This window comes from Peromyscus maniculatus, chromosome 4 (genome assembly GCF_049852395.1).
Source record: "Peromyscus maniculatus bairdii isolate BWxNUB_F1_BW_parent chromosome 4, HU_Pman_BW_mat_3.1, whole genome shotgun sequence".
Lineage (NCBI taxonomy): Eukaryota > Metazoa > Chordata > Mammalia > Rodentia > Cricetidae > Peromyscus > Peromyscus maniculatus.
The window spans coordinates 126,728,966-126,753,064 of record NC_134855.1 but is presented as its reverse complement, the minus strand read 5'-3'; the positions used below and the strand labels follow the sequence as shown (position 1 = coordinate 126,753,064).

Genomic DNA, 24,099 nt, shown 5'->3' with positions numbered 1-24,099 from the left:
ATGATATCAGCCTGTAGGATGTATTAATGGGTTAGAGCAGAACACCCAGGGATGCTCGCCAGCATTTCTAAGCACATCATTCTCAATCCACCATCATGTAACCCCTCAGTCTAGTCACCTGGAGTCTTCTCTGGCCAGCCACTGCTAACCCACAATGTTCTGAGTTGGTTTAGGCACCCCTGACTCTCCTGGCCAGGTCAACTTACTAATTAGTATCATTAAATCACACCTGCATTCCTAGCTGTGGCTTTTCAAGTAGAGAACCCGTGTTGGAGGCCAAGACCACTCGTCTCATGTGTGAGTTATTCTGACTCTCACACCCATCCTCAGAGATGGGTTTTGGAGACCCACGGCCAATTGAGCAAACAAGAGGCTCAACAACAATAATGTGTTTACAGCCAGGTAGCCAGGAAGAAGAGAAGCAGGCCTGCAATCCAAATGTTGGAAAAACTATGATTCTGCATCATAAACACCTGGAGGGATTGTAGTATCAGCAGAAGGTGATTGTAGGAGAAGGAAGTTACCAGAGTCCCTGTAAGCAATCCCAGACCTGTGAGTCCAAGTTCAGAGAGTGGAGACAAATATGCCTGTGGCTGGTTTTTGGGAAGGCCATCCTGAGTGCTTCTTACCTTCTGTAATTTACTCCTCCCAATCCTTTAGTGTGAGGAGGTTTGATGTCCCTAATTCTTCAGGTAAGAGAACCGAGGGTTGATCACTTACGTCATTTGTTCAGGTCTCAATGAACCTCCCTCTGTCTGCCCAACAAGACAGAAAGACAGTGCCAAGGGCCTTGTGGCCCCATAGCAACCAGACCAGGCAGTAGCTGCTGGAGTAAACAAACAGATAAGCAACTGGATTCTGCCATTGTCTCCCTGGGAGATAGATGAAGAAAACGAGCAACAATTCACAGCTCCTGGGTCTGCCTGTCCTGGTGACTGCCTCCATTAGCATTTAACCCCAGCAAGGTGCTAGATTGCCTCTAATTGGGACAAAACATAAAGGCATGTACCAAGTTTCTATGTTTTGTTGCTAAGGAAAGAGGTACTTAGGGCTGGGGGTGCTGAAAGGAAACATTCTTCCATCCTTAACCCTTTCCTCTCCAGGGAAAGGCTGGGAAGATACGTGAACTCACACACTAGTCTTCCCTGTCCCCTCACAATTTTCTCAGAAGACTCATTGATCCTGAAAGTATCCCAGTTACTAGATAGTTAAGATACAATGACCAAATGGAGTGGGCAGCTTCAGTAGTAGGACATGATGTACCAATCCTGTGAAGGTTAAAGCGGTTGCTACTTGACATGCTTAGTTCAGCTTTAGGTACAATTGGTCTATTTCATCATTCTCATAGTAGAGATAACAGAGGCCCAGAGGGGTTATGATTTTTGCTCAAGGTAGTGGTTCATTGTCCTTATATGGGTGTCTTGGTACTCACCTTGTCTCCCTATGGCCGGTAAGCCTGCCTGTGTAAAGGTCAGGAGTTCAACAAACATTGCTGAGCCCCTGCTAACATGGCTATGGTGGGTTTTGGTTAACGAAGAGTGAGCAGATGCAAAGGCAAAGAACCATGTCTCCCAGAAAGACATGTAGCAGCCAGGGGAACTGTAACTCAGCTCTTTAGATGGCAGGAAGAATTGTTTCCTACAGGGAAAGAGAAGATACGCTGGTTGGGCTTTTAGCAAGATGGATCCTGAGATGGGAAGAGAGGGCAAAACCCCATATGAAATATGAAGTTCCTGAGATCACCTCAGAGATGGGACAGAGAGGGGAAAGTGGCCTCTGATATCAACTTTCTGAGACTCCATCCCACTATGGACTTCTGATGCTTGGATGACCCTTCAGAGTTGTTTTAAAGAGGCAAGAGACACAGGTTATCATGCCTTGGTATTAAGACTTTTTTTTGTGTGTGTGTGCTTCTCCTGAAAAGGATAATGCCTTTGGGAGAGGGGATCTTTCCAGCCTGAGCGACCTCCAAGGGGCTGACTATGTAGCTGAGGTCTCTGGGGCCAGGTGCTTGTCTTTTTCTCCTGGATGAAGGCAGTGTTGCAGGACTGTGTTCTTTGTACACCTCCCCCGAGGCATCAGGGTCTCTCCAGCTGCCTGCCGCTTTGCAGACTCCGTGACTGCCTGCACGTTGTCATTCCTTGTTTGTATCCTTGAGTTTGTCTCTCCAGAGTCACAGGAATTTGTACAGAACCCCCAGAGGCTGGAATATGTGTGCCTGATTCTACTGAGGGTACTGAGGCAGAAGGATATGACATCAAGCTGCCATAAAAGGAAAGGCACACTGTTGGCATAGTCAACAGAATGTGTTCCTCTGACGTTTCCAGAAGGAGGCCCAAGCGTCTGTGCTGGACTCCCATGACAGGCAGGTGTCAGGTGTAAGATCTGGTTACGTCTGAACCGAAGCCTGTTAAGTGCCTGCCTTTAGCTTTAGGACCATCCTGTAGGGACAAAAGGAAGTCTAATCTTCACCCCTTTTGCACTACAGTCTTCAGTTACGTAAATACTAAATGCCTGATTACATCTTGTTCTGTTATTAAAGTCCTTACCTGGAAGTTTGATATTTAAAGGGGGATGGAAGGTGAGCCTGAAACAGTTGCTAAGAGCCCAGTGTGTCACTTACAGATCAAGGTAAGGATTTATGGTTTATTTTTGTTTTTCTCCTCAAATAGAAGTGGAAACTGTTAAGTTTCGGTGTCTTTTTCCTTTTTGTCCTTGTTAGTCAAGTACAAAGTACATCTATAAAGTACACAAATTAATGTATGTGTAGATTTTGTTGGGTAGTGTGACCATCGCAACTATGAGTTCTCCAATCCATGTACATGGGATATCTGTTCATTTGCTCAAGTCTTCTGTCATTTATTTTAGTTAGACTTTTGTATATTTTACCTTATTGTACTTAAACCTAGCATTAAGTATCCTATTTTCATCTATAACAAATATAATTAATTTTTAAATTTCATTTTTAGGTTATTACAGTGTAAAGAAGCATTATCTATATCTATATCTATATCTATATCTATCTATCTATCTATATACATACACTGATCCTTTATTCCCCAAATTTCAGATGTTGTGGTGTCTACACAGGTCCCTGCTATTCCCTTGTTCTGGTGGTAGTTGTCATCAGCAGAGATGATCCCACCCTTCTGTAGTTCTCAGATTGCCAGGACTCCTGCCTATTTCCTCCCATGATGGACATGCCAGTTGGTCCTAACCTCCTGCACCATCTCAAGCGATGTTGAATATTGTGTCGGAGACTCTATCTTAGCCCTGCCATACTGAGCAGACAAAATGTGGAAAGCTAAACAGAACACAGATGGATAGATTCCTTCATCTGAGGATACAATCAGAGTCCAAGAATGCAGAGAGTGGTGAGCATGGGTGACTAGGGGTGCAAGAGTCCAAGGAGAAAAGCCACGCTGCACCATGAGTCAACAAGAGGCATAAGAACAGGAGCAGGTGGATAGCAAAGGCCTCATAGCACTGGGGAGACCAGAATGAGAGAGAAGAAGAGAGACAGAAAATAAAAACACCCTTGTGAGATGCACCATCACCCCAGAGTTCAGCAGCATCTCCTGCCTCTTGTTGCCAACGACTGCCTGTGCCCCTCTGAGGAAATCCCTCCTGCGTCACAAGTCTGTTCACTGCAGTCAAATCACCACTAACAAGACTAGTTTCTATGGATGCACAGGGTTAAAAATCGCTTCTGGGGAGAGATATTTCAGACAGTCAATTGTTTTAAATTCAGATTTTTTTCTACAAGTTATTTGTAAAAATGAAGTGAGACCACTTTGAAAATAAATTATTAAAATCAGTTTATTTATTTGGCAGCGCTGGGGATTGAACGTATAGTCTCACCCATGCTAACCATACCTTTTATTTCTGAGCTCTGTCTCCAGACCTAAGTTTTATTTTAGCCATTTATAGCACGAATCTTAAAAGTTATTATTAATAAAAACAAACCCGGAGCCAGGTATTGGGGTCAGTGCTGAAACATCAGAGAAACAGAACAAGTCACATCCAGCCTCACCTTGCCAATTCCTCAGCTGATCTTGTTTCCTCAGAATGAAAGCCTCTGAATCCTCATCCGAATGGATCTCAGCTGAGCTGCTGCTAAAAGCTAAAAGCTTAAAAAGCCTCTAGTTCCTGGTCCTTTTCTGCTTTTCTGCTTATACTTTTCTGCTTCCTGCCATCACTTCTTGTGATTAAAGGTGTGTGTCTCCATGTTGGCTGTTTCCAGCGTGGCTTTGAACTCACAGAGATCCAGATGGATCTCTGCCTCCAAGTGATAGGATTAAAGGTGTGTGTGTGCCACCATCTTCTGGCTTCTATGTCTATCTAGTGGCTGTTCTGTTCTCTGACCCCAGATAAGTTTATTAGGGTGCACAATATATTGGGGAACACAATATTACCACAGCCATTTACTTTTTAAAGAAGTTTGACTGAGGAACCTCATGCTGGGTCAACTTCTAACCTAAACTGGTACACATCACCAATTTGCCTCCCTTTGTCCTTTCATGTGTCATGTTGCTGACACATGATCTTGAGAGTCTGACAGTTGGTTGATTTACTCCTTCAGCTGGGGATGTTGCTGAACCAGTCTGTGTCCTTTGTCTGACACATGCTTCCAAGCAGTTCTTGAGATCAGGTATTCAAGACCTTAGGTCCTCTCACAGTGGCGGAGCTTTTCAGCACCATCATGCACAGAGCCAGAGCTGAGCATGGGAAAAGGTGTGGTCTGGCTGGAGTGCCTCTTTTAAGTGACAGTCTGCTCAGAATTCTGTGTTAGATCAAAGCTGATTTATCAGTTGCTGCTGCTGAGAGCTATGCAGAGTGAGACAAAGGGCTTGAATGTGCTAGCAAGTTCCTTTAGAGCATCAAGTCTACTGGAGAATTGCTGACTTGCTTAGAAATATTGAAGCAGGAAATACAGCAAAACAAAACAACAACAAAAATAAACAAAAAACCCCAAAACAAAACAAAAAACCTTCTGAAGGGTGTTTTCCTGAGGTGACCAGGTTGAAGGGTCCTCTGTCCCAAATTGCTTTGGTCTCTGGTAGGAGAGTTCATGATGTCTAGTCATGCCAGATGTTTTATGCTTGTTTAAAATGTCTCAATTGGGGTTTATAAAATAAGAATATTTTAGAAGGAGAACCAGAGCAACTGGAATGTAGTAGAAATTGCACACTAATAATGTTGCCCAGGGGATTTCACCTTTGTACATCATGCCCTGCCACCTGCCCTTCTTGCTGCTGTGGGCATGAATCTTGCTTGAGTTTCAGTGGGGATGCTCTTGCTTTCAAAGGCTCTTGCCAGAGCTGTAGAGGTCAGGCCCCTCTCACTGCAGTGCCCTGGCCTCCTCCAGTGTCCTAACCTTGGTTAGAATGGCTCTGCAACTTGCATTTTCTTGGAGCTCCCTTGCATGGGATTAATCTTAGTCACTCACCTAATGACATTGGCTTGTGGACTGAAGCTCTTTGAAGAAGCTATATCTGTATTAGGCACCTGAAAATTGTTGTTGACCTTGGCTGACTAGAATGTGGTGATTTCATGATGGAACATGGTGGGCTGTGAGCCAAAGTTATCTCTGGCCACCTTAGTGCCTTTGAAAGACATTACTCTCGACTTCTGTATCTGACCTAATGTTTCTGTGGCTGTGAGCTGTAATTTTTAGAACTATTGGCTGTGCTTAGCTGGTCTTCAGTCTGCATCAATTCTGAAGGCAAGAATGCTGTAACAACTCCATCTACAGGAGAAAGGCCTTGCTCTGCTGAATCACACTTTCCTTATGCTGCTGTCAGTATGTTCAATAAACACATTGATTTATGAGCTTCTCTCTTCTGTGGCTATAGAACTCATGCCACTTCTTCCATGAAAGCACATGGCTCAGTATCTACATAACTGTGTTTGTGCTCCTGGACCAGGGTCATTCATAGTGCATCAGTGTAAGTGATTTTCTATTTTAAAAATAAGAGTTTATGTGCGAGTGATCATGGTGTGTGTGCTTGTGTGCATCAAGTGTCCTCTTGTACTCCTCTCCACTTTATTCCTTTGAGGCAAGATCTTTCCCCGAGCCAGGAGCTCAAATTTTTGACTAGGCTGACAAACATCAAGCCTCAATGATTTTCCTGTGTAAATCCCACAGTGTTAGAGTTACAGGAATGCCTTCGACCATCCCAGATTTTTATATGATACTGGGATCAAAACTCAGGTCCTCATGGTTGTGAAGAAAGTGCACTTAACTATTGAGCCATCTCTCCAGCCTTCACACATCTTATTTTCTCTAAATCAAAGGTATTCTTTCCTGTTGACTTAGGGTGAACCTAGATGTGGCTTGAGTGAGAAATGTACCCCATGGGCTTATGGTTTGAACACTTGGTCCCCAGTAGGTGGTACTATTCAGAAAGGACTCTGTTTTGGAATGGTTGTTTTCTTTCTTTCTTTCTTTCTTTTTTTTTTTTTTTTTTTGCTGTGACATGTACTGAGACAGTACATGCTGTCTCAATTGCTGTTGATTCATATGTGCAGCTCATCTGTTGTGTCTAAAAAACATTGTTTTCTTATAGTCTCTTATAGTCATCCACCACTTTGGGCTCTTACAGCCTTTTTGGTCATCTTCTGCAATAATCTCTGAGGAGTGGTATGGTACAGATGTCTCATGTAGGACAGAGCATTTCATGGTCTCTTATTCCATGAGCCATGACCAGTTATGGTTCTCTATGTTAATTGCCATCTATTACAAAAAGAGGCTTCTGTGATGAGTATACCACATTTTTAATGTACTTCTTGGTCCCTTAGTTAACATCTAGGTTGGTTTGATAGCTTGATTATAGTGACTAGTGCCTCAGCAAACATGAATGTGAAGGTATCTTTGAGGTATGGTATGACCTGGAGTCATTTCGTACTGCTATAGATGGATCCCATGATGGTTGTATATTTAATGTTTTGAGGAACGTCCACGCTGGTTTTCACAATGGCCGCACCAGTTTACATTCTTGGTCCTATTCTCCAAAGATCTTTATTGATCACCAAACAGGGCTGACATTCAATAACATTTTGGTTTCAAAGACAGGCTAAGTATAAGCTTGGGCATTTCTTTTGTTATAATCTGTCCCCATAGAGTTGCTAGTATAGGTTTTCCACACCAGAATTCATAGCACACCATTGCTGGCCCAGGCATACTGTCATCCCTCTAGTTCATCATCAACCGTAAGGACGCTGGAATCTGCCTCCTGCTGCATAAGCATCTCTTGGTGGACTCTGCTATTGTTCTGCTTTAGCATCCTTTTTGTTCCTCACCACTCAGCCCCATTAGTCTCTGGGTTCCTTGAATTCTCTGATCACCCTAGCCATAGGTCCTGCTCAGGATCTTTGCAGTTAGCCTCATTCTCACATCAGGTCCTAGTTCATTGCATACCCCGTTTCTGAACACCCTGTCCAAGGAAACAGTCTACACAGTCCCTACCACAGAACACCATTTTAGACTAGTTTGGGCAGGAAGAACCCTTTCCTTGTGCAGTGTTTGCTTGTGGTTATCTGAACCGCCCCCACTAGAACATAAACTCGGTGTACATGGAGCTCTGTCTCTATTCTCTGTGTCTCCATCCACAACATCCACAACAGAGCTTGCCTGGCACATGTTGTACTCAAGAGTTACTGAGTGAGTGTTGGCTCTTATTCCTGCAGCATTCCATACATAAAGTAGAGATAAAACAGAGCCAGGTCAGAGTATATGCTGACTCAAGTCCCATTGTTTGGCATCCTTAGGTTATGTGGGAAATTTTCCACATGGCTGAAGATGCGAAATGTAAGTACATTTGTAAAGTACGGCGCGGCTCACAAATATTGTTCTGCGATATATTAAAGCAGACATCTCATCCTCAGTAAATAAGCATACTTACTGATGTCTGCTTTTCCTGAGTGATCCTTCCGAGCCTATCACTCATCCTAGGCATGGTCCAGTAAGTCCCACAGACCAGACAGGTCCAAAGCTTCTGGATATGCTTTATGAGTGGTGAGGTACCTTCTTTGGATTTTGTATTTTTGGTCATTACCCCCAAGAGGTTCTTGGAAGAGCCTGTAGTAATCTTACCTGCTTGTCACCATCTTCAGCCTGGGCAGTCACCCAAGGTAACCCATCCATAAATGCTTTTCCCTCCTTGGTGGCTGCTTTAATATGGTCTGTCCAGGGCTACAAATTGCTGGTGGCCACTTAGACATTGCTAGGGCCTGTGAGCATGCTCATGCTGAACACATGAGGTACTTGGATGGCTTTTGAAGACACAGGTCTGCTAGGAATGAGGAATAAGAGGTTCTGCTAGAAGGTAGTGTAACCAGCCTGGCAGAAATGAATATATTCTAAAGAGATGCCTGTGTCTCTCAGAATGTTGAAGCAATGTACCCAAAGAACTGGGAATTTCTTTAGGAATCTCATGATAGAAGAAGGAAAGAGACCCAGCCAGAGGGGCAAGTGTCTCTCAAAAGACAGTGCACAAAGTTCTAACAATTTTTCAGACCACCTTGCAGGAGACTAAATCCCAGATGATGATGGGCCAAAGGTGATTGGGACCACACGTTAACCAGGACTGCTTAGCTGTGCTTAGATGTACATATCCTTGATCCTATATTTAAACTTCAGGACACTAAATACAGGCTTGGAGGATGTGTTGGATCTCTTTGTCCCTTTCTCCAATGTGGCCACATTGAATAAATTTCCCCTTTCTGCTTTCTAATACTAATTCGGTTCTTTGAATTGGTGTATTGAAATGGGTGGCTGAACCTGAAATTAGGCACAGGCTGTGATCACCAAGATTGAGGACAGTAGGAGCTATGGGAATGTTCTAGAACTCCTATGGGCTACTGAGCCCACCAGGAGCATTTTCCCCACCAGCCCCCATCCTCCTGGTGGGACGAACCCAGTCACCACTCTAGAAGGCATTTCCCCCTTTTTGGTAAAGGTCAGTTTGAATTTAATTTTTTCTATCTTCCTCTTTCTTCTCTCCCTTTTCCTGCCCACATCTCCTTCTCCCTGACACCTGCTGACAAACAACTTTATTCCTTTTTGAGGCGGAACATTTCAGTGGAGAGAGATACGGAGCCCAAAGACAGAAGTACAGGAGGGAAGGGGAAGGAGATAAGCAGAGAGGAGCAGAGGAGGGGACAGATGGCAACCCAGTTAGGCCATCCCCCTAACAGAAGAGGGGAAACCGAACCACACCCACACAATGTGGCTGGCAGGACGGATCACGAAACAATATTTGTTCATCAGATATCTCAGGAATGTGTGTGCACTTTCTCACAGTGGATGGAGGCCGTTTCTCCTGGAAAACATCCCGAATGAATAGAGCTGACAGAGGCAGAAAACACTGGAAACCAGGGCCCTACTCCTAGCCCTGCCTGTGCGCAGCCTGTAATTCCTGCTAGCAGGGAGGTGGTCCTCTCTACCATGGCAACATGATCTTAGCACGGGATGTGTTTCTGTAAGGTAAATGCACCCCTTCACTGACGACAGGCCACTGTCAGCTCATGCCTCACCATTTCCTATGGTGTGACAATGATAGGTGTCTTGCTACACCACCTAAACCTAGCCCAGGCCCAGGCCGTTTCCCCAGGGTGGATGCTGGAAGGGGCTGGCTTGGGATTTTTCTTCCTCTTCTTCAGCCTGGCGTGAGCCAGAGAAGAAGCAAGGATACAATAAATTATCTGCGATTCTGAGGTCCCCAGCTTAACCTTTGTTTTGTTTTGGTTATGAAGACTCCTGGCCCTGTTGCCAGACTGTCCCTGAAGGGACCTCTCAGGCTAAAGGTGCCTCCAAGCCCACATCAGAAGAACTTTGAAGAGGCCATAGTTCTTGAGCCTCAGTTATGTCAGAAGAATGTGGGTTAAATACAGGTGGCTAGGCATTAGAAGCCGGATCCTTTCCAAAGCTTTCCTGGTGGATACAGTGTATAGAAGAGGCCGAGATTCTGGCTTTGCCATGAAAGGTGACAGCTGCCACCAATGCGTCATTTCTAAGACATAATTGCTGAGGCTTTGCTCTCCTTGCCTCCAACTGCCCTTCCCTAGGCTGTGTGTGGGGCTTCTTCTTTGCTCTTCCTGTTCTCTGTTACCAGCTCCCTTACCTCGTCTCCACACAAGTGGAAGAGAAATCTTTTCAAAGGCATATGGCAGGATCTAGCAATGTTACTTCTGCTGTTGAATCAAGAATGGAATCATGTACTGGGTCCTGTCCTTGGCTCCTAGTGTCCAGATGGTTCACACTGACTCATATATATATATGTATTTTTTTTTTGTCTGTGGGGCTGGTCTTCACATGTGCTTTAGCTGAATTGTGTCTGTCTATGCCATCCACTGGGCTGCTAGCTCAGGATTATATGAGGTTTCACACCTGACCTCATCAGAGATGCAAACTTGGGGCAGCTTTTACAACAATGTTTCTCGGGCTCCCTTTAAAATTTCCTGTCAGATTTGTGGCTTTGTCTGTTTAGTGTTCTCCTTACAACTCTGTCTCTGTCCTGGAAGGCTGGATCTATCTTTTGAAAACTGCCAAATACATTTATTATGAGCCCAGTTAGATGGATAAAGGAAGGCTCTGACTGGGGAATACTGTTTTAGAAAAAGGTCAGTTCTGGCCACAAAGGATCAAAGTGGTTTTTTTTCCTTAGAGGCTTACGAATGGACACAAGGGTAATTTCAAAGTTAAAGGGTACACATGTGCCTCTGGGTTCCTTTGCGGTATGTGGGCCTGCTGTACAGGAAATGAATGGTGCTTGACAAGCACGGCCCCTGTGTGCGAGGCATTCACAGGCCACCTTTCCATGGCTTGAATGCAGAATACCTGCCTGGACCAGCTGTCTGCAAAACTGCAAAGGGGGCTGCCTCCTACCTCTTAGACAACTCTTTCCTTGGAGTCACTCCAAATCCATACTATAGAATGCCATCCTGGGGTCCCTCCACTGAGCTGGCACAGAACAGAAATCCATTAAATAATACGTTGAGTGATTCTGTAAGCCACAGGACATGGGCCCCATAGACATGCCTCAAGAGGATGAGCACTGAAGGACCAAGCCCTAGAGGGAGAAAATGTGCAGAAGAATCTAATTCTTACAGACTGGCTTTCAGGTTTGAGCAAGGCTCTGCCAGCAGAGGGCATGGTTGGCTTCTCTGCTGCCCAGATCTCTCCAGGCTGCTGAAAACACCCAGTGAAAGGGGCCTGGCAGGAACTAAGACAGGGTAGATATCCCTAAGGGCACTGCAAATTATGGCTTCCTTCCAAAGCAGGGACAGGCTGGAAGTGGAAGCATCCCCAGTCAGGTGCCTGCCACCTCCTTCTATGTAGCTATGTTTACCATAAATCCAGGTTCTGTCCAAGCTAGGGTCCATCCTGATGTCTGAAGGAGTGTGATAGCAGCCAGCCACACTCTGAGGCTCAAAGCTCCTCCCCTAACCCCTCTACTGTTCATGTCTGTGATGGACAGACAGCAGGCCACTGCCCATGTCTGACAGTAGGACAGCAGGCCACTGTCTACGTCTTGACAGACAGACAGTAGGCCCCAAGTTATTCCGCTCTTGGGACACTTTGGGTACCCCACATTTGGGGTTCCAGATCTCTCCCTCCCCCCCCCCTCTCAAATTCTTCTCTCAAGTATTATGTCCTGACCACAGTTTTCCCTCCCTTCCCTCCCCTAGTGTCTAACTCCTACCTCCCTTCTCCCCCAGATTCATAGCCCCCCTCCCGCCTCCCCTCAGAAAAGACAGACCTCTCAGGGATATCAACCAAACATGGCATAACATGCTACAATAAGACCAGGCAAATACCATCACATCAAAGCTGGACAAGGCAACCCAGTAGGAAGGAAAGAGTCCCACAAGTAGGCAAAAGAGTCAGAGACAGGCCCTACTTCCACTATTAAGAATCCCACAACAACACCAAGCTACTCAGCCATAACATATATGCAAAGGACCTAGGTCAGACCCCTGCAGGCTCCCTGATCTCTGTGAGCTCCTGTGAGCCCTGGTCAGCTGATCTTGTGGGCTGTGATTTCTTGGTGTCCTTGGGGATTCCAGATCTTAAGGTCCATCAGGGATGCAGAGCACTGCCAGGTGGTGGGCAGACCTCATCGTAGCATTGCTAGACTTCTTATAGATAACAAGTGTGATCCACACAGGTGATGCTAGGGGGTGAGATATTGCTCCCAGGGATTCCCCCTCCTGAATGTGAAAACCCCGGGCTCAGCTGCTGGGTAGATGCATCTGGGCTCTTTGTCTCCTTGGCTTTGAGAAATCCTGGCCTCATTTATATCTGCCTTGGAGGCTTAAACTATAGAACTACCACTGCTGTCTTGTGATTCATGCCTGAAGCATTGTCCACACTGGAGGTCCTCTTTGAATTCTCTATTATTTTATCAATGCTGTGTATTACTCTGCTTCCAGCAGACCAAGAGTGAATTCCTTAAGGATGGGGTCTGTAGGGCCCATGTCCTGTGGCTTACAGAATCACTCAAAGTATTATTTAATGGATTTCTGTTCTGTGCCAGCTCAGTGGAGGGACTCCAGGAATACATGCTGTAGTATGGATTTGGAATGACCCTAAAGGCCTGGTCTCACAATGGTGCTTCTGGAAGGTGGTGGAACATTGAGAAAATGGAACCTAGTGAGAGGTCTTCTGGCTACAGGAGGCCTAACATTGTAGGTGATTATGGGGCCCTGCTCCCTTCTTTTTTTCTTTCATTTCCTACCATGATATGAGTGCCTTTGTTCTTCCCATCCATATTCTCCTTCCCCAAAGCAATGGCGCCAACTAATCATGTGCTGAAAGTTCCCAAGCAGAGACAAATAAACCTTTTCTATTAATACATCCAATATCTGAGGTATTTGTTACAGTCATAGAAAGCTGACCAACACAAAGAGTGAACCAAATAAATGCAACAGTGGAGATCACAAGCACACAGATTTATTAGGGGAAACACCCATGTGAGTTCCTTTGGGGAGGGAGCCAAGACACCTGGAGTGCTGCCATCTCCCTCTGAGGATTAGAAAGACAGCAATGTATGTTAGGTTTTTGTATCCTCATTTACTCACATCCTGGCATTGCTCAAGCATGCTGGAACTGCATAGTCATACTCTGAGTACTTTCTTTGGGGATCCCTTATGGTCTGCACAGAGTGGATGTTTCAGTTGTGAAGTAGTGGCAAGGAGTTTGCAGCCACAGGGTATCACAGTACCAGCAGAGGTGGCAGGAAGACCACAGATGCTTTGAAGAAGTTGACAGGTAGCAAAGCCCTTTCTATGAATGTCCACAGGCAAAGACCCTGCCTAGGTCTACCAGACAACCCGAGGTCTGGGAGAAACATGAGGATTGTTAGCTCAGGGGAATCTCAGAGATGGCCCAGAAAATAGCCTTCACCCCAGGAAAATAGGGGTCTTTGTGTACAGGGGTCTGACTGTGAGTTGTATTGCCCTGGCTTGAACACTTCACCATAGACTTTTCTTTGCAGAAGTCTACGCTGCTTGAAATGGGAAGTACTATGACAGACTGACTCACATGAAAAACAAGTTCCCCAAATTTCTTGACCTGCTCTTCATGGCCTCACCCAATGTCTTGCACAGAGCACTGAAGGTCACAGCTCAGCCTCATCCCTAGCTTGCTCCTGGGGAGCTTGATGTTGGGCAGTTAGCATAGGTATGCAGAATTCATTGAGGGAGTAAAGACAAGACTGTGCGCAAAAGGCAGGGTGGGAAGGAGAGTCTTGCCTCTTGGATCAGCTCTGAGTCCTTTTTTTGTTATTTAATTATTTAATATTATTATTGTTGTTGTTGCTTTGTGTGTGTGTGTGTGTGTGTGTGTGTGTGTGTGTGTGTGTGTGTGTGTCTGTCTGTCTGTCTGCATGTATGTATGGTGTGTCTGAGGACAACTCTGTGGAGTTGATTCTTTCCTTTTATCTTCACATGGGTCCTGGGGCTCAAACTCAGGTAATCCAACTTGCCCAATAATCATTTTTACCCACTGAGCCACATAACTACCTCTGTTTGGAAGAGTTCATGTCATACACAAAAAAAGGTGGGTCAGTTTCCAGTCTGTAAATTGCCCATATAACACAGACAAGGCTAAGAAGGAAACACCCAAAGGCTGGATGTGTGAGTGACTTTTTGTCATCTTGAGTGAGAGACTGCAGAGTTAAAGGATAGGAGAATAATGCAGGGAGATTTGGAATGCACAGTGTTGCTATGGTCTGGAATTTAGTCTAGTCTCAGGCATGGGAGTGAAAACTGCAATTAACCTTTCATATTTATGCTTTGGGATTGTGCTTCTCTGACTGACTCTGTGTGCTGGGCCACAGGAAGCTCTAGTTTATATGTGGGTAATTCACATCCATGCAAAGTGAGGGATCAGACCTCAGAGGGGCTACCAGTGCCCTTTGTTTGATTTCTAACACACACACACACACACACACACACACACACACACACACACACACTTTGAAGAGAACAGCTGGAAGTATCCAATCACATCATGCAAATGCATGCATGCAGCCAAGAAAGCCCTCTTGTCTATCCATCCCACAGACTGATTTCAGTTCAGTTTTATCCCATTTCTTTTCTCCACATTGGCAAAGGCATTATACTCATTACCTTTAAGAGGTGTCATGTCCAGGCTAGGGAAAAAAGTCTTCTCTCTGCTTGAAATTTCTCAGTGAACCCTGCTGCAGAAAGAAGTGCTAACAAGAGAAGCTCTGTCATCTATTCAAGGCAGGCCCCAGTACATTGAGCCCCATCCAATCAATGCTGCTGATTGGGGAGGCCATGGCCTCCTGGGGACACCATCTGACACTCACCAGATTTGCCAGACTCCCTGTGATTTGTGGAGAGAACTGCATCTCAGCTGTTGTGAGTTGAGCCTGGATGGAAAACCCAGGGCCAAGATGTGTGGGGATCCTAGGCTTGCATTTTGTGTCCAGTGGAAAGGCCAACAATGTCTCCTGAAAATTGTCCTTACAGTACAATCCTGGGAGTGGCCACCCCCTTTCTACCCCTAGTCAGGCCTGGCTGCCTACCCCACCCCCAGCTGGCGTCTCCCCTGAGCTAGGAGGGATCTCCTGAGTAGTCAGTCCCCTTCAGGGAGCTCATGTTCCCTCCACCCTGCCCACACTTCCTCTGCATTTCCCTTCTCCAAACAAGGCGTTGCCCCTTTCCTGTTTCCCTGTCACTAATGACTTCAACCCAGGGAAGGGAAATGTCACACTAAGCCCCTTCCTTTGTCCTTGCCCTCAGACTTTGATTTCAGACTAAAGGCAGTGCATGGAAGGGATGAAAGATGAGTGCATCTACCAGCCGCTTTCTCTGATGCTTACTCTTGGAAGATCCAGCTATGGGGCAGAGAGAGGGGGCGGGGGTGAGGGGCAGCCTTCAGGAGCCATGAATGCTGGAATAGTAAAACAGCCCACATGAAAACCCTGTCACTGTGAGAAGCACAACAGCTTAGCCCTTCTCAGCTTCTGATACCAAAGTGAAACACTGGAGATAAAGAAAATGTGACTTCTGTTTTTAAGGTTATAAGTCTTTATTAGAACACAAACATTGTCAAAGGGTGGTATTGGATATTTTTGTAATGTTATGTGTCCCTAATTTTTGAATGTCATTGCTATGTTCTTCCAAACTGTTGGCACCAGTACAAGGTGAGTTTCCCCAAGTTGCTTCCATGTCTGCTGGTGAGTATCCACAGCCTAATGTTTCCTAAGAGAGACAGAGCTGTGAAGGACCTGGAACAGGGTTCCAGCTCAGTGGCTGAGGAGGTTTCTCCGTCAGGGACTAGTGGGTAGATCCTCCTTTGCTTATGGCCTGCAGAAACACAATGGTCCCCAGAATGTCGTGTAGAAGGCCCAGTGTGGTAGCTGACCTTTCCCCCACTGCCCTCTGGACTTGAGCTTCTATCCTCAGTGCAGAGACAGAGCAGGAATTCCTCCCCCTGCTCCACCCATACAGCCGCCTTCCCTTCTGAGTAAAGACATATGGCTGTAACTGAAGGTGCCCAGGGGTCAGTGGAGGTGTGGTTTGTTGGGGCGGAGGGCACTTTTCTGGGCACTGGCTGCCAGCTTTTGGGTATGAGTAACAAAGATAACAATCCTGTGTCCCTTTCAGTACTGTGTGGATGTGGCAAAGCATCTTGTGGGAATCACTTTTAATCCCTTTGGGCAATGCTGACAGGGACCCCAAATTAATCTCCATTTTGTTGAAATGCAGGCTGAGAGAAGTCAAGTGACTTGCCTAATAACAAACAGTAATTTGGCAAATATAGCCCTGCCATCTGTGGGGGGAATCCCAAGACCTTGATGAGAGATCTGAAACCATGGGTAGCACCAAATCTCAGAGAGATGATGTTTTCCCCTCTATGTCCATATCTATAAAAATTTACCTTTTAAATAGCCATAATATGAGGTTCCATTAGCTAAGCAGACAGAATAATCACAGCAATGCTACTTAAAACAGATGAATTGTTTGTTCCTGGAATTTTTTTCACTTAATATCTTTTGGGGAGGAAGTGACTGTATTTATGGATTGTCTACTCTGTGAAGCACCGTTACTGCTGACACATGGTATATGACAGTGCAGGACAGAAGGCCCCTTGTCCTCGCACGCACAGGCTCCACTCAGTGCTTCCTGAGAGTGATAGGTTCTAACAGTTTGTCCTCGATTGGACCTGGGAAGAAATACAGCATTTCTGAGTGTCCCCTTTTGGATGAACTAAGATGCCCTTGAGGAAACCTTTGCTGCCTCGTCCAGACACATGTTAGAGCAAGAGGCACCTCTGTCCCTGGGTGGTCAGTGGCTCTGATTCACAGCCTGCGCAGCTCACAGCACACAGGGTTTCAAGTGAGTTAGCAGTCTCCAGAAAAGTGGAACTCAGTGGACAAGGCTGACCAGTGCCCATAGTGAGTGCCACCTGCCCTTTGGGAGAGATAAAAAAGACTTTGGGAAATAGTCCAAGACTCAGGAAAAACTAAACAATGTGTATGAATCAGCTCTGGAATCAAACCCTGAGAAGTACATGTGTTAGGCATGGACTCTGCTACTGACACACACACACACACACACACACACACACACACACACACACACACAAGCAACCCTGTGAAACAGACTTAAAACATTCTTTCAATATAGTACTTCCCTCCTATTTAAAAAAATCATCAAGATGGAGAGGGAGGGGGAGATAAAAATTAAAAATACATGCCTTGATTCAGAAGATGTAGCTACAAGATAAACTGCACAGAGTGAAGCGAGTATGGACTGCATATCTGAGAGGATAGCTGGGGGAAAGGTACAATGTGTGGTTACATAGATGTCCTCAGTTGTGAGCTAAGAGATCAGACCAGGCCAGTTACAGATCATCCCTTACTGTGCCCTGTATCCCGGTTCCAGGGAAAGGACAGCTGCTCACAGCCTTCTCTTTAACTAGAAATACTATTCTTGAGATCTCATGCTACAGGCAAACATTGCTTTAAAAAAATTCTTGAACCATGGTTTCTGAACTGAAACCTGCAGAAGGCTGAGAAACTGCCTGCGGGACTTGGAATTGGGTAAGTTGACTCTGCTACATGAGGGCCTCCTGCGGGAGTGTCTTTGTGGCAGGTGGCAGAGGGTTGCATTATATAGAAAATGTTTTTATGCACTGTCTTACCTGTAGGGTCTCTGGCTGCCATCATGTTCCTGAATAGTCCTTACCCTCCATCCCCCCTGCCTAACTCCTGTCCCACTTTCTGGCATCATACTGACACTGTCCTGGTGTTTATGGACTACCAAGCTCTGGATATTCTTGTGTTAGATCGGATCCTGTCCTGTTTTGGGTGACTTGGGACAAGTTCAGGGCTCTCCTGGAGTGAGGAGTGGCTGTATGGAGTGACTTCAAATGTGTCTTTTGTAAGTCTCCATTTCTGTCATCTGCATGGCTCTGGGACCAAGAACCCTGTGGAAAGTGGTGGCCATAGCTTGGGCCCATCTCTGAGAGTTTTGTCTGGAGCAGGGCATTTGCTCTAGCTGTTCTAACAGTCCAACAGTGGGCTCAGGGTTTTATGTAGCAATTAATCAAATGGAGGCCAATGTCTGTTTGGAAATACCCAAATAGCCCAGTCTCATTGCTCTCAGCCACTGGCTAAGGACAGATAATTCATCTGAGATTTTTAACCTGATTCAAAGAGCAGTCAGGTGGCAAGCTGGAGTCAGGGTGATGAGGGAAATGACTTAAACGACCCCACTCTAACTGGTGCTCTTCAGACTACAATGTCCCAGAAAATGTCTATGCTGCTTGGTGATGTCTTCAAAGTACCAAAGAGTAAGCACAGACTATCAGTGACAGGCCCTTAGAGACACAGTGCCTTCCAAGCGTGGTCCTCCCATAGGTAGCCTAGGTGATGAGAAAGTATGTCTCAGTATCCAGCTCATCCCCCTCCTGGGGCCTGGGAAGTCCAGGAGCAAGAGCAGGAATTGCCACTGAGTCAGAACTACTGTCACAGCATCAAGTTCTTGACTAGGATGATGAGATTGGAGGGAGAATGGAAAGGAAGCTTCTTTCTTGTTTCTCTGTCGGACGGGAAAGAATGGATGACCAGGCCTCTCATAGTGAACCTTTTCCCATGGTCAGCCACATAGACCTGGTGGACGGACTTAGAGCATTTGGAAGGCCCTTGTCAGAGCCACACACCCAGGAGGGAGCCTGGCTTTCATGGGCACATTTCCTTCTTGCATCCCTTCCCATCCCTTTCTCTTCTATTCTTTATTTTAATAAATAAATAAATAGATGGATAAATAAATAAATAAATAGTTGGTGCATGTTCATGTGTGAGTGGGTACATATGTACGCAAGTGGAAGCTGGTAGTCAAGCCTGGGTGTAGTTTTTCATATACTGTCTGCCTTGTTTTTTGAGACAGGGTTTTTCAATGGTACCTGAAGCTTATGTATACATATTAAGCTCAGCTTGCTGACCAGTGAATCATAGCAATGTGGTGATATTGTGTTCCCCAAAATATCATGCACCCTAATAAACTTATCTGGAGTCAGAGAACAGAACAGCTACTAGATATAGAGGCCAGAAAATGGTGGCACACACACCTTTAATCCTATCACTTGGGAGGAAGAGATCCATCCGGATCTCTGTGAGTTTAAAGCCACACTGGAAACAGCCAGGCATGGTGACTCACGCCTTTAAACACAGGAAGTGAGGGCAGAAAGCAGAAAGGTATATAGGGAGTGAGGACCAGGAACTAGAGTTGGTTAAGCTTTTAGGCTTTTGAGCAACAGTTCAGCTGAGATCCATTTGGATGAGGACACAGAAACTTCCAGTCTGAGGAAACAGGACCAGCTGAGGAATTGGCGAGGTGAGGAAGCTGTGGCCTGTTCTGCTTCTTTGATCTCCAGCATTCACCCCAATAACTGGCACCCGGTTTGATTTTATTAATAACACCATTTAAGATTCTTGCTACAGGGATTCTCCTGTCTTTACATGTCTAATGCTGGGATTAAAGAACAGACTACCATGCTTAGCTTCTGTACATGGGTTCTGGGGCATCTCAGGTCCTCATGATGGCCCAGCAAGCACTTTGCCCACTAAACTCTATCCCCAGCTCCTCTTCTCGTTAGGCTTTGGTTCCCCAGGCATTCCCACATGACAGTCTCCGTGATGGTGGTGGTAAGAGGGTGCCTCTCCCTTTTCCTCTTCTGTCCAGCAGTGTGCACTAGCACACCTGGCTGCTTATCTTTGGGCCTTTCATACTCCCACACACATCTGCTGCTGCATTTGGGAGGTGGGACCATGTGAGGGAGTCCGGTGTTTTGAGTGGAATGATCTCGGCCATCTGTAGGATTGTGCCCTCCCCCCTAGCTATTATGCTAACAGGTCCTGATCTCGTGTGTCTGGTGCCTTTAATGAGCAGTGAGCAGGACACTGACACACAGAAAAATGTCTCCTAGAAATCATGAGGTCCTAGCAAGGAGAGGGCTTCAGAGGAGCCCTGGCTGCCCCACTTTGACCTCAGATGATTCCTTTTCAGAAACACCAAGAAAAAACGTCTGCTGCAAAGACTTCCAGAAGATTGCCAGCCTGCTGTTTGTGAAGGTGCCTCCCCTGAGCTTTGTCTGATTGTGTTCCAGATGCTAAAAAGACATCATAGGAAGGGACCAGGGTGCAACTCAGTGGCAGAGTCCTTGCCTTTTGACCCTTTCCCAGCTGTGGAAAAAAAAAATCTAGGAGGCCAGGCTTTAGATAAGGCTCCTGCACTGAATCCCGACAGACCAGGATAAAAATAAAAATAGAATGGAAAATGCTCAAATTCCTGGCTGCTTACCTGAAATGAAGTGGTCTGGCCTTAGGGTTAGATGTTCCTTCCGCCTCAATCCTTACACTGTGGAAGTGACTCACATGACCTGATGGTAACTAATCAGCTAACTTCTTAATGTTCTGTCACCTCTGGGTTATAAGGAACAAAACTTTGAAATAACTAGCTCAATACCCGCTTTTGTCTCTTCCCTCTTCAGACTTTCTCTGCCTATGAAACCCACCTCCTCCACTGGGCCCACGGACCACATGACCTATTTCATGGGATGAAGTTTTACTTGATTCTAGAATAAAAATTAAGCCAATTGGGACCTTGACCTTGGAATACTGTCCTCTGGTGTAAGATTTATGCCCCCATCCTTTGTCAGAACCTGGATCAGGGAGGGAGGTTTGAGACTGAGGGTTTACTTTAACCACAGTGACTTTTGCACATTTCTGCCTGACGGGTGATAGGAGCACATGAATGTAGGCTTGGGTGGGGACTGTTTGTTCTCTCTCTCTCTCTCTCTCTCTCTCTCTCTCTCTCTCTCTCTCTCTCTCTCTCTCTCTCTCTCTCTCTCTGACTTAAAGCTTGTAATAGGCCCTCAATAAATAACTGCAGAATGAGTGAGTGAAGGGAAGGGCAAGTCTGGGTAGGAAGGTAAATAGATAGATTTGGGACATTCTGCATTCACACAGCCCGTTTCTCTGAGGTTCAACACGATCACGTGACTCCTCTTCTGCGGTGGCATCCTGAGCATCTTTCCTAAAAGTGGGACTCGCCCACACCACTAACCTCACCTCTGCCCCGAAAGCCCTTTCCTGCCCTAGCAAGGGACAGGGGAACTGCATGGTCCCTCTGAACTGTCTGTGAAGGTGTGGTCCAGAGAGTAAAGCCAGAAGTTCCTTCTGCTTCCTTTGAAGGACTGCAACAGTTGGTTGTTCCTCCGCACCCTGTGTCATGTCACTGAGGATGAAGAGCGGCAAGAACTAAGGGGAATCAGCTGTGTCTGTGAGGCATTGAGTGGCCGTTGCTAAAAAAAATGCAGGAACACCCGAGTCGTGATGCTGTCCCAGGTGCCCTGGAACTTTGTCCCTGCTCAGGATCTTCTGAGAGTGGGTGGAGATGAGGGGCCCAACAGGGTCAAACCTGAAGTCTGAACTTAGCTTAGAAACCTAGAAAGATGAACCGGTGGACAGGACCCTCTTCAAACATGGGAACTCAGGTGTGCAGTCTCCGTGGCCTCTCCAGTTTGGGTTTGATGCCAGCCCTTCCGGATAGGGAGGGCAGGGCAGCAGGAAGCAGAGAGGTGGGCCCTGAGGCTCAGGAGTCCCCAGTCTCATTAAGGCAGGTAACATGTGCTTCCATAAAGAAATGAGAATGATGAAGGGCGGTGGTGGCACACACCTTTAATTCCAGCACTTGGGAGGCAGAGGCAGGCAGATCTCTGTGAGTTCGAGGCCAGCCTAGTCTACAGAGTGAGTTCCAGGAAAAGGCGCAAAGCTACACAGAGAAACCCTGTCTCGAAAAACAAAACCAAAACCAAAACCAAATTAAAAAAAAAAGAGAGAGATGAGAATGAAAAAGGAACGGGTCCACTAGGACAAAACACAGAAGACAGATGACAATGAGTCCAGAAAGGAGAGAGAGCAGAAGGGAGAGGCAGGGGCAGGGATGGGAGCCTGGAAGGTCCAGGTGAGTCCCCAGGGCAGGGTGCCAATGTCTCTCTCTACAGGGGGCCAGCTGGCTTAGGGCTGCTCTCTTTGGCTTTCCCTTCAAACATTATGACCATCTAGAGGATAGCTGGCCTCTTGCCCAGCATCATATTCACAAAAGTCTTGGTAAGAGATGGTGTCACTTACACCCTGCCATGTTTATCTCCAGGTGAATCTTGAGGACCCCCCACCAGCTTCTTTATCATCCTCGTTAAAGAATCAGATCAATCTTGCCTTCATTGTTCAGATAAAACGCCATGTATTTCTCTTTGAAAGCCGAGTGCTTTTCTGGCAGGTTCTCTTCATCTCTATATTTCTGATCACAGAGAAACTCCTCATTGATTTCCGCTAGCCTCCTTTCCTCTCTGAGCAAGCCAAATGCCTTTTCTCCTTGGAACCTGTTGCTGACCGAGATGGACGTGGTGAAGACGAAGGACAATGTGGAGGAAAGCACAACTGGTCCAGAGTTTCAGCGGCTTGTGGTGTGGGACCCGTTGGTGGATGGACATCCCCACACCCCCTGCGTTTGTTCTCTTAATACTGCGAAATCTAAGGGAGGGTTCCACTCTGGCCTAAGCTGCCACAAGAGGAAGAGGGCTGCTATAATAGGCTGGGTGGCTATTCCCTCTATTGGAAAGATGAAAAAATGCATGAGATTCTTGACATTAACCATGTTTGTTTTCATAGGACTCTCGTTCTTCTGTGACCTTTAAGGCTAGTGCAGAGGATGTCTTTCCATTTCCTGGCAAATGGAACTGTGGCACCACTAAGAGAAGCACTGTAGCTGACAGCCTGTGATGGCAGTTCTTCATTGTCAACTTGACTACATCTGCAATTAACAACAACTCAAGGGATTGGTTACACCTATGAGGAATTTTTTAATTAAATCATTTGAAGTGGTCAGATCCACTTTTAATCTGGATCTTTTGAGGAGGGAAGATACACCTAGAATCTGGGCCACACCTTCTGCTGGCAGCCTATATAAAGGACACAGAAGAAGAAAGCTTGCTTTTTAACCACTTGCTATTGCTTGTCAGTCCATTCACTCACTGGCAGTAGAGCCTGCTCCTTTGGGATTCTGGCGTATACTGAAGACCAGCTGAGGCATCCAACTTTGTGGACTGAACAACTACTGGATTTGTGGACCTTCTGTTGATAGACAGCCATTGTTAGTCTAGCTGGACCATGGCCTATAAGCTATTCTAATAAATTTCTCTCTCTCTCTCTCTCTTTCTGTTTCTTTGTCTCTGTCTCTCTCTGTCTCTCTCTCTACACACACACACACACACACACACACACACACACACACACACACACACAAGCACACACACTCATTCTATAAATTCTGTTCCTCTAGAGAACCCTGATTAATTCACAGCCCATGGTTTTTCTTCTGTTAGTTTGAAGTTAGGATTCTATCTCATAGATATAGGAAAGATTCTGAAAATTATGGTGGATCTGATAAGGTCTTTCACCCCTGAATCATAACGTGCAGATTGTATCTTCTTTCCATATTAACTTCCAAAGGGCATCCCAGGCTATTCCAAGGCTCTGTTAAGTTCCAAGCACACCACACCCACGTTTCTTTTTCTTTTTTTCTACGATAATAATTTAGTATTCAGCGAATATGGCTTATGCCCTAAATACTTAAATTTTGTTCATGATAAAAACCCATAAAATGGCTCAAACATTACTTAAGAGGGAGATGATTAATGTTTATTAGCCAAGACATATCTCTGCAAATGGAACGCTGCAGCTTTTAGTCACCCTCTGTGCATGGGGAGAGGGGCTGGAATCGCTCATCTTCCGTGGGACCAGGTGATGCCCGTGACGCAGGGTCCAGGGCTTCTGATTCAGACATCCTATTTTTGCTGGTCTTGGCTAAGTGGCTTCAGATCACGTACCACGGTCACTGGGCTTATTGCAGTGGTGCTCCCTGTGCCCTGTTAGGATGTAAGATCTACCTCAAAGGGTGACACACACACTATGACACAGGGTGACGTGCCTGGTGACTATAGCGGGGAAGCACAGTGTCCTTTTGACACAAGTGCTGCCGGTAAAAAGACTGGTTTGT

The 24,099-nt window shown here is 46.0% G+C and overlaps 2 long non-coding RNA genes across 4 annotated transcripts in view; both read left to right on the top strand.

The window, feature by feature from the left end:
• Positions 1 to 24,099, top strand: part of LOC121828884 (uncharacterized) — a 115,489-nt gene that overhangs the window by 28,267 nt on the left and 63,123 nt on the right. The window lies entirely within an intron of this gene.
• LOC121828885 (uncharacterized) lies at positions 1,983 to 23,254 on the top strand. Its single transcript, XR_013050841.1, has 2 exons — positions 1,983 to 2,631; positions 22,195 to 23,254. It is a non-coding gene; the product is annotated as an uncharacterized LOC121828885 (long non-coding RNA).